General features: G+C 35.4%; 1 non-coding gene across 1 annotated transcript; it reads right to left on the bottom strand.

Annotated features, from left to right (window-relative positions):
• Nucleotides 1-385: 385 nt before the first annotated feature.
• TRNAR-CCG (transfer RNA arginine (anticodon CCG)) lies at nt 386-458 on the bottom strand. The gene has a single exon. It is a non-coding gene; the product is annotated as a tRNA-Arg (tRNA).
• Nucleotides 459-11836: the final 11378 nt, after the last annotated feature.

Here is an 11836-nt window from a genome sequence, read left to right as displayed (position 1 = left end):
CGACTTTGGCATTGTTATGAGCTCACTTTTAGGGCTTGTTTCTTTATTTTATTTTTGTAACAGGTTGCACTTTTACTTTAGTGTTGTAGACTGTCTTCGGACTTGCCTCCACTTTGTATTAGTATGTTTTATTTTTAAGTTACGTTTGTAATAGGTTGTACTTTTACTTTAGTGTTGTCGACTATCTTCGGACTTGCCTCCACTTTGTATTAGTATGTTTTATTTTTAATGAAATTAGTTGCTTGACCAATTAAATGTCCGAAAAAACCCAAAAAAGTTGGAAGAAATAAAATAAAATTAGTTGCTTGACCAATTAAATGTCCGAAAAAACCCAAAAAAGTTGGAAGAAATAAAAAAAAAATTGCAAGGCATAAAAAAAGCAAGGCGATCACGGTGGGACTCGAACCCACAATCTCCCGCTCCGGAGGCGAGCGCCTTATCCATTAGGCCACGCGATCTTTTTGTCAGCTGCTCCGCTGTTATTTATATGACTGTAAACCTGAAACTAAAATGCTGAACTAAAAACTAGTTTTGGTTTTGGAGTTTAAGAAATTAAAAACTATAAAAAAGTCTGTATTCCTTACGTTTGTTATATCCCTTTTCTTTCACCTTTGGCTGTTATATTTTCCCTTACACTATGTTTGGATGAGGAAAATAAACATGGAATTTTGGTAAAAGTAAGAATTTATAAATTGACAGACACCAATTCTCTTGTTTGGATTCATAAACATAGAAATTTAGAATTTGCGCATGGAAAAAAAACTTGGAATTTGGGACCTCCAAATCCTAAGTTCAAATTCCATGTAAATAGGTGTCATTTCTCAATTTCTATGATTGAGAGTTTAAAATTAACAAATTCCGTATTCAGTTCCATTGTTCTTTTAGGTTAACCAAACAAGAAAATTTACAAATTATAGAAAATAAAATCTCGTCATTTCAATTTCCGTCATTTTTAAATTCCTTAGTAATCTTAAATTTCTTCACCCAAACATAGTGTTAGGTCCATTAATTTATAAATTAATATAAAGCCTTTCCTTTTCAATGGAATCTATATTTGTACAAAAACTAAAATAAAATATTAATTTCAAACATCTATTGCAAAATGATTTACTAATAAAACAACATTACTAGCATTTTATACCTCAATAAACATTGAAATTTTCCATAAATGGTTTGGTATCGTTTGTTTTCATAGAAAACGAAATTGTATTACTAAAAATAAAATATAAAAAAAAAAATTCTAATTGCTAGATGTCTTGTAATTTTCAAGAAAAAGAAAGACCACTAAATTTGTTTTGATTCTTTATTGATTATAATTACGATATAATGATATTTCTCTTTACTTATAAATGAGAGGTTTTAAGTTCGAAACTCGACAAAGGTGAATTTGAACCAAATTATTGCTAGCCATTGTGAAGTTAAGCCCACCTCCTCACACTTTGTGTACCGTTTGTTTAAAAAAAAAAAAAACCGAAACAAAACACTAAAATCCTAATCAAGGTTTGATAAAAGAAAACCTAACAAGAAAGTCTGTAGCGGAGATTAACTCAAATATCTTTAATAATACTCTACAATTTGTACATGACCCTTCCCTCTGCACCTTGACATTATTATACACAAACTTATGAACAAACACAAAAATGACCTTTTTTTTTTTTTTGTTTGTTATGTCACTATTAAGTTTCAGAATTTATAACTCTCTATACTTGGAATAACATAGCTCGGGAAACATATATAAACCACATCTAATATAAGAATGACACGTCTACTAAATGCTCACTATGACGGTATTGTGGAGACTAGCATGAACCTTCAAGACTACTAGTTGGCAATACTATGGAGACTAGCATGCACCATTAAGAACTTCCTAGTATAGCCTGCAGCCTCCCCTCCCAGCTGCCTATTAGGGTTTAGTCTTTATAACTAGCAGGTCAAACAAAGAAAATGTTAATCATCATTTCTACTCAGAACTATCTCAAGTTCTCTTTTCCCTATACTACTCGTCTTTAGCATCGGAGGCTATTTGGCATACAACATCTCCTTTTTTAGGGTGTTCGTCAATTAGGCTAACATTGTTTGTTCTCTTGCAAGTAAAATTTCATCAAATCAGTTGGGTACAAAATTTGCATTTGTAATAATAGCAACTTAAGAAAATAAAAAATAAAACATAGAGTTACGCACTCAGCAGAATACACATCTTCATTTTCAGACAAAAAAAATTGCGAATTTTCTTCCAATGATTGTTTTCTCCAATGACGTAGCTCCTAATGGGAAATAAAAAAAACTTACTTTGTTCATATAATCAAAATATTGATTAGGATTAGTGAGGAAAAAGGAAAGATATAAAGGTAAACGATTATATATATAAAAAATATATATATATATATATATACAGTAAAACCTATCTAAAATAATACTCTATAATAGAGTAACCTTTATGTGTTGGAATAAACTTTATGTTATAATACATTATAATTTTCTTCGGTCCATTCTTAGGAAACACGCCTCTATATAGTTATAATTGTCAAGGAGTACAAAAATATGCAAGAAATAAAAGACTTGGCCCCCAAAAAAAATCCTATTTAGGAAATACAACATGCATTAATAATAAATAAGTCAATAAATAATATTTCAGTTGCCACTTATTACTACAGTCTCGTGGTATTCATCTTTACTAGTAAGTGAGAGGTCTTATATTTAATTCTCACCAAAGGCAAATTTAAACCATATTATTGCTAGTCCATCATGAGTGATGTGGTAGAAACTAATGCACAAATTAAACCCTATAAATTATGCAATCATATTACGAGTAAGTAGGGATCGTTCTATTCCGAGGATTAGAAGAGATGCTAATCAACACAAATTAAACTTAGAAAACTGAAAAACTAAGTTAAACTAACAACAAAACAATGACTGGGGAGATTTTGGACGAATTTAATTAAAATAAAAGTAAATGGCCGTAAGTAAGTTAAGTTATGAATGAAATATGGATGAAATGATAGCTAAAGTATTATTCTCCATACATGAATCATATGCATACAAATCGATTTCAAGTTATTCTTGTTAGACCTACAACTTAGTAGTCTTGACCAAGGATCACAAATAACATACACATATATATATTTGAGGAGTCTGAGTATGATCATACATGAGGATGCCATGATAAAAGCAGCAAAACAGCAACATAGAGAGTCTTCTACTCATTGAAGAATCGGATATCAAAACCTTAGCGATTGACATAATTTTCCCGTGAGCAGGGACACCTCCTATATAGACTTATAACCCCAACTGCATCCCAACTATCTTGGGATCGTCAAAGCCTAAAAGAAACCTCCACGTTTGTTAGTTGTTAAGCCACAACTGAAGAACGCATTTAGTGTCCTACAAACAAGGGATTTTATCCTTTAAATGGTTTTCACTTTAATTAATTAATTCCACATATGATAGTCCTTAGTATGCTAAGTGACAATTCAATAAAGTCCTAACATTCTCCCACTTGAATTATCATCATATCCTTTATCAATGTATTGAATCGAATTAATCACTTAGTGATCACTTTTGTCAACATAACCATTAATCCCCTTGCATATCTACCATAAATTATTTCAAAGAAATGAACCTTAGAAAATCTTATTCATCAATTCATACAAGCACCCTAAGATCACATCACCCAAAATAACTTATGCATGATATAAGTACCGAAACAAATTCAAAGCTTTGTTTCCAACCTCCCACTTATCAGAGCAGTCCACCATTGTGAAGCTTTTGTTTAGCTCCAATGGAATGCTTATGATACCAAGCACATTTAATATGAATCTTTCATTAGTCCACATCATTTCAATATATTGCATACATATATTTGTACATATACACAATAGCTGAAATAAAACCTCAACTATTAACATGGTAAAATTCAAGAGTACATGAGTTCAAGCTTTATTTTTTAACAAAAAATGAAATCAAATGAAAGATAACTCTTACTTCCATATAGTAGTTGAATCAAAGGATTCAACCACGCCCATGTTTGCCACATGATTCTTGAAAAGTCCCATTGCTAAAGGCTTTGTAAGAGGATTAGCCAACATTAGAGTGGTGTCAATGTGTTCTATAGACACCATTCCTGCCTTCACCTTCTCCTTGACTGATTGATACTTGACATCCATTAAACGAGCTGCATAAGATTTATTATTGTTTTTAGAGAAGAACATAGCAGCTTTGTTGTCGCAGTATATTACAAGTGGCTTCACAATTGTATCAACTATCCTCATTTTTTAAATAAGATTCTTCAACATCATGGATTGTTGGGCTGCTTCAAAACATGAAATGTACTATGCCTGCATTGTTGAAGTAGCCAAAGTCTTCTACTTTGCACTTCTCTAAGAAACAGCACCTACAAACATTAGAAAAACATACACATTCGTTGATCTTCAACATCCTCACATCCCGCAAAATCTGAGTCACAATGACCAATCACCTCCAACCTTTCAGTTTTACCATATACAAACATGTAGGATTTGGTCCTTTGCAGGTATTGAACAACCTTCTTGGCAGTAATCCAATGATATTCCCTTGGGTTTGCTTGGAATCTCCCAAGCACACTAACTGCAAAAACTAAATATGGCCTCGCACAAACTTAGGCATACATTAAACTTCCAACAAGTGAAGCATAAGGTCTGTTGGACATACTTTGCTTTTCAATATCATTCTGAGGACATGAAGACTTGTTAAATTTGTCTCCCTTGCTCATTGGGGCTTCATCTTTTGCACAACTCTCCATATTAAATCTTTTCAGGACCTTTTCTATATAAGATTTCTACGAAAGCCCTAGTAAGCACATTTTCCTGTCCCTAATTATTTCTATTCCAAGCACAAAAGTAGCATCACCCATGTCCTTCATTTCGAAAGTCTTTGATAGCAGCCTTTTGGTTTCTATCATCCAGTTTAGATCATTACTTGCTAACAAAATATCATCGATTTACAAGACAAGGAAAATAAACTTGGAACTACACACCTTGAGATACAAACAGTCATCGATTTTGTTCTCAACAAAACCAAAACCAGTGACTTTTTCATCAAACTTCATAAAACATTGCCTCGATACTTGTTTCAACTTGTAGATCGATTTCCTTAGTTTGCATACCATGTGCTCCTTGCCCTTTTCAACGTAACCAAGTGGCTATACCATGTGAATATTTTCATTGAGAACTCCATTAAGGAACACCGTTTTAACGTCCATTTAGTGAAGCTCAAGATCAAAATGTGCAACTAGGGCAAGAATGACTCGGAGTGAGTCTTTTGATGAAACTGGGGAGAATGTGTCTGAGTAATCCAAACCCTCCTTTTGTGCATAACCCTTTGCAACGAGCCTCACTTTATACCTTTCAACTGCCCCACTAGAGTCCCTTTTTGTCTTAAAAACCCATTTGCATCATATGGGTTTTATAGATTTGTCTCTTTCCACCAATTCCCAAACTTCATTGAAGTACATCAAATCCATTTCGTCCTTCATTACAGCCTTCCAATCATTAGCTTTATCACAATTAATTGCTTGATTGTACGTGATTGGATCATTGTCAATTCCTTACTCATGCTCAACCTCTCCCATATATACTAAGTAGTCATTCGAGAATGAAGACTTCCTATTTCTTTATGACTGCCTCATTTGCACTAGAACTTGTTGCATGGTGGTTTGTTGAGTATTATCTTGCATTTTTAATATTTGTGGCTGCACGTCTTCCAATTCATGTTGATCCATGCAATCAATATGACTTAGAATTCCCACATCCTCAAAATCAATTGTGTCAGCATTTATTAGAATTTCTTTGAAAGATGATGAACCAATCAAATCTTCTTCTTCAAAAACCACTTCCTTGAAACCTTCATTGCTAGATTGTTGATCTTCAACGAACCCAACATTATTAGTTACAAAAAAATCCTTGTGGATAAACTTGGTAAGAAGAATATGTACCCCTTTGATTTTTCTGGAAAACCAATGAAATGGCAAGTCACTATTCTTGCATCAAGCTTCCCTTATGTTGGATTGTACATCTTTGCCTCTGCCAAACAGCCCCATACGTTAAGATGGTTGAGGCTTGGCTTCCTTAATTTCCACAACTCAAAGGGAGTTTTATTCACTGATTTGCACGGTACATGGTTTGAAATATAATTTAGCATCTTAAGTGCTTATCCCCACAAGAACATTGGAAGATTGGTCATGCTCATCATGCATCTTACCATTTCTTTCAAAGTTCTATTCCTTCTCTCGGCCACACCGTTTTGTTGTGTTGTGCTGGGAGTAGTGTACTGAGCTTGAATGTCATTTTCCTCCAAGTATCTTGCCATTAAACCCTTTTGTTGCCTTCCTCAGTGTACCTGCCATAATACTCTCCACCACGGTCCGACCTGAAAATTTTAATTGATGTTTCTAGTTGCTTTTCTACCTCATTTTGATCAGTTTTAAAACAACTAGCCACTTCATTTTTCTTGGATATTAAGTAAACATAAGCAAATCGAGAAAAATCATCAATAAAAGTCACAAAATAGACTTTTTTGCAAATCCTTGTTGATCCAAATTTCTTTGTGTTTGTTAATTTACCCTTCCAACAATCAACACAGTTTTGCAGGTCAGCAAAGTTTAACCTTGGCAGTATGTTCTCTTTAACTAGAAGTTCCAATCTCTTTTGACTTATATGTCCGAGCCTCCTATGCCAAAGCATAGAGGACTTTTCATTAACCAATGATCTTTTACTTTTAAGAACTGACGACACTTGCATGCAATTTGGAATTGTAACAACATCACAATGTAATCTCCATAAATCATTTTCCAATAAACAAATACCAAGTAAAAGATTGAGATTACATTTCTTGGAAGCTGAAATTAAACTTCTAGTTAAACTAGGAACATAAAGAACATCTAACAATTCTAATTCGAAATTAGTTGACAACTTGAACTTTAGAGTGCCTATCGCCTCCTCCGCAACTACCTTATTTCCATTTCCTACGTGAACTTCATAGACTTCATTTCTTGCAAATTCCCTTCTTGTGAATCCCTACAATGAATTGGTAATATGCACCGAACAACCAGTGTCAAACCACCAAGAATTTGGAGGGACTTCAACAAGATTGATATTAGCACATACAAAAACATTTTCAGTTTTATTTCCCCACTTCTTACGTTTTGGACAATCCCTTTTGAAATGACCATATTCCTTGCAAAAATAACACTTAACCTTTTCCACCATAAACGTTGAGGTTCCTTGGAGGAGAGAGTATCATTTCCAGCAGAGTGAGAAAAGTTAAAGGGTTTGCTTGGCTTACCAGAAAACACATCATGCTTCTTTCCTTTATCTGTGCTCACCACATTATCAGCCTCTTGTTTTCCTTGTTTCATCCTTGCCTCCTCTTGGACACAAATTGAAATCAAATAATTCAAACTCCATTTTTCTTTCTGAGCATTGTAGGATGTCTTCAACTGCTCATAACTCTCAGGAAGAGAGTTAAGAGCCATATGAACCACAAAAGAGTCATTAATAGGCACTTCAAGATCACTGAGCTTTGCCGCTGCCTCCACGATTTTCAATATGTGCTCCCTAACTGTGTGACTTTCATCAAATTTCAGAGTAGTCAGGGTTGTCATGAGGTTTCTTATCTCTTCTTTCTCAGAGACCTTGAACTTTGCCTCAATGCCTTTAAGGAAATTCTTTTCTTTGTCACTCACAGGTAGTCCCCATCTCACAACTTCCCCAATTGATCTTTTCATCACAAGTAATGCCATGCGATTTGCTTTTTCCCATTTTTCAAATTTCAACGTTTAAGCACTTGTGCTAGTTGCATCCACCACTGCTGGCTCATCTTGTCTAAGTGCCAAATCGTAGTCCATCAGTCCCAAAATAATCTCAATATCTTGCCTCCATTTTTTGTAATTTCCTCCATTGAGCGGCTCGATAGAGGAAAAATTCACAGACATGGGATTCACTAAGGATGCCACTACAATTTGTTAGTGAAACAAACAATGAAAACAACATGCAGTACAAGGTAACACTTTTGGGTAAGAAACACTTTACTACAAATTTCAATAACATAGCTACTTAATTGAATATTAAACACCTTCATAATTCAGGTCTTTGGACAAGAATTAGATCAATTTAATATCAAAATAACCACTATGCCCTAATTCACTAATCTAACCACTCATATATTCCATTTTTTAAGAAAGCAGTATGCATTTTACGATAAATGAATTACAATATCCTATGACCTAATTCATGCAACAATGCTTGACAAAATCCCATTTTGATGTGATTTTCTAAGCAATTGTGCATCGGTGCAAAGTCTCGTTCCCTTAAAATTCTTCAACTTTGTTCTGCAAGTACTAAGGGTTATATATGATATGTTTAAACTAAAATAGTTTTGAATCCAAGTAGACTAATGATAGAAGCATATTTATGCGACTTAGTTAGCTTGTTTTCTTGCATTTACATAGCTAATTTCTACTTGTTAGAGTGTTTTAAGCTATTTTCGTGTGTTTTCAGGTTCAATTGACAAAGTACGCAAGAAGGTGCAATTTAGAGCATTTTAGAGCAGTTTTGGGCTTGGAATGGATTGCACATGCATGGAGCAAGGTGGATGGACGAATTTGAAGATCAAGAGAGGCTAGGAATGTGCTTAATATCTAGAGAAACAAATTTGGAAGCATTGAAGATAAGGAATCAGCTACAAAGAAGGAACATTATCCAAACAACCTTATCTTATCCAAACCTTATCCAATCTTATCTTATCTTACCCTATCCTAATCTTTTGCTACCTTAATTCCTGCTGCAAAGGGGACATCTAAATGACATTAGAACACCTAAATATCAGGTTTCTAGAAGCCCTATCTTTCTCATAGATAGGTGCCACACCTATCCCTTCTAAAAGCTATGTTTCCTGCCACAAGGACCATTCCTTGTCCTCCTTGGAATCTAATTGAGAGTGTCCTTGTTCTTTGGTGATTTGGAGTCCCTAATTCTTCTCTTTCTGAGCTTTGCCGTGCCTTCCCTTCACCCTATAAATAGAGTGTTTCGCAACCTTCGTTCCAAACCATATCTTTCATCACAATTTCACAACACACATCCATCATACACACAAATCCCTTTTGTGCCGCAGCTTAGCAAGGAGAAAGGAGAGGAGAGCCTTAGCCGTGCCATCACATTCAAGCTTGGATTGCTAGAACGTCCTAGGTGTATTCTTTCTTAGTTTTCAATGTTTAAATTTAATAGGCTTTGTTTAATTGCGAACATGAGGAATTAATTTCTTTTTAGTTAGAGGTGAATTCAAAGCCATGAACATATATGTGATATGAATTGATTTCCTCCAGTTATTTTTTTATAAAACATGAATGCGATTTACTTATCTGTTTGATTGATAACTTATTCTTGTATGTTGATTAAGGGTGCACACTTAGTTTGCACGCATGAATTTGATGCTAAAATATAAGGGAATTTCACCTAATAGTTATGAACTTATATTTATAAGTAGTGGAAGTCACTAGTCATGATTGTGTTAAGTAAAACCATGGCAGGAGTATCATGCAGTTCATAGTTACGAATGCCTTGTCAATGCTTATGATTTTCACAAAGCTTAATGATCTTTGATTGTATCTCTATTATGCTGTTCGTGTAGGGAACTATTGAAGAATAATTTGGTTGCCGATGCGTTGTCCATCCAATTCAATGAAATTAGGAAAATCTGAGAGTTAATTTGTGCAATTCACGGTTAATTTGAGGCATTGTCATTCATAGTTTATAGGAATAATAATTGGAAATCGATTTATATGCACATGTGTCATGTGTGGAGAAGGACCTCTAACTAGCCATTCACCCATTAAAACACCCAATTTCGTCCAAATTGTTTAGAGTCTTTAAATCTGTTTGTTTCTACTTTAATTTCGTCCAAATCAATCCCCCCCCCCTTAATTAAGTGTGCTAGGTTAGTTAGAAACGTGTTCAAATCTGTCCAATTTAGTATTTTGAGTCTTTTTAGTTTAATTTTCGTCCAAATCACTTTCTAGTACCTATTTTGAGTCAATTTAACCTAGTTTGTGTGTTTTGAGTCTGTTTAGCTTGTTTTGAGTTATTAGAGTCTAGTTTTCTATTTTTGAGTCTAGTTTAGTGTTTTAGAGTTTAAATTATGTAGATTAGCATCCCTTTTAATCACCCACCTAGAACGATCCCCACTTACACATACTACAATTATAGGGTTTAATTTGTGCGTTATTTTATATCACATCAACTATCCTTGCTCTAATACCAAATGTTAGACCTACAACTGATTAGTCTTCACCAAGGATCACAAATAACATACACACACACACACACACACACACACACACACATATATATATATATATATATTTGAGGAGTCTGAGTATAATCATACCTGAGGTGCCTGATACAAGCAGCAAAACAGCAACACAAGATTCTTCTACTCACTGAGGAACTGGATATCAAAACCCTAGCGATAGTTCTAGATTTTGTTTTGACGTAATCTTCCCATGAGAGGGGACACCTGACACACCCCGATCGAGATCAGGGCATGCTGGCCGTCACGTGGAAGTGACGTAACCATGTGCACAGTGCGGAAGCTAATAAAATAAAAATTGGAAATAGTAATACGAATAAATAAAAACTGGTTTTACATAAAGTAATAACAAGAGCAAGCGTAAGTGTGACGCTAAGTTCAGAGCATAAAGCCTAAAGCAGTCCAGGAGAAAACGACGCAATAAAAGTACACCCGAAGGTGGTCCTACGCTGGTGATCGTCTGTCAGATATGCCGGGAAAATCCTTAGGGAAACCACCAAACATGCTAGCCAACTAGAACCTGGAGGGGCGCAAAACAAAAGCGTGAGTGGGCAAAAACAAAGCTTTTCGAAAACCATTTAATAAATAAGTTCTAACCCCTCGCCGTAAAACCTGTATACTACCCAGAAAATAGATATATATATAAATCATGTTCAAGAACATGCTATGCCAAACCTCAAAGTAAAATGAAAGTGCTCCCGATGGTCTTGGGTGCCACGGTCTGCTAATGGCGTGGCTCACAAGATTGCATCGATTGGTTTTTCGGAGATGAGTGATGTCGTTTGGGTCGTTAGGCCCCCATCTTCGTTGGTCTATGTATTGAACAATGACGGATTACCGTGCCCTCATTAATGGGTTATGGTGGTGATGGGGATGACGCCTCTACTTGGTGGAGGGGTCGTTGTGAATTCCCTTGACACTGCTTAGTATTGTTTTATGTTTGCCTCTCTGTAGGCCTTCTATGCTATGGTTCTTGGTTTCAAAAAAAAAAAAAAAATGAAAGTGCTCAGGTAATCACACATCAATATCATATAATTTGTCAGCCAGAGTCTCCTAACGTGACCTGTACGGCTGAATCTAGAGCTCAAATCTTAATCGCACTAACTAGACCTGCACACGAGTCGGAACCACCTAAAGTGGTCTGTACGACAGGCCTGGGTGTAACCTATATATACGCTCAAGTGCTACGATCACGTGAAGGCTGGGCGAATAGTCGCGGGTCACCTACGAGTCGGAACCACCTAAAGTGGTATGTACGACAGGACTGTGCACCTAACTTGGATCCAAGCTGAGCTTGTGGTGCGGGAGGTGAACATCACGTGAAGGACTGTGCCCAACTCTGGGCGGGAGCACTAACACCGGGGGTGTAGGTTATGAGCTCTCTATGCATCTCAAATCACTACTGAATGTAAACATGAATTACACTTACCTGACACTTACATGTGCATCCGCAGCACCCATACATACACATATATAAATGCAACTAACCATGCATAAC

The sequence above is a fragment of the Pyrus communis genome, chromosome 15 (assembly GCF_963583255.1).
Source record: "Pyrus communis chromosome 15, drPyrComm1.1, whole genome shotgun sequence".
In the NCBI taxonomy this organism is placed as follows: Eukaryota; Viridiplantae; Streptophyta; class Magnoliopsida; order Rosales; family Rosaceae; genus Pyrus; species Pyrus communis.
The sequence above is the reverse complement of the archived record's forward strand: the minus strand, read 5'-3'. Positions and strand labels throughout refer to the sequence as shown.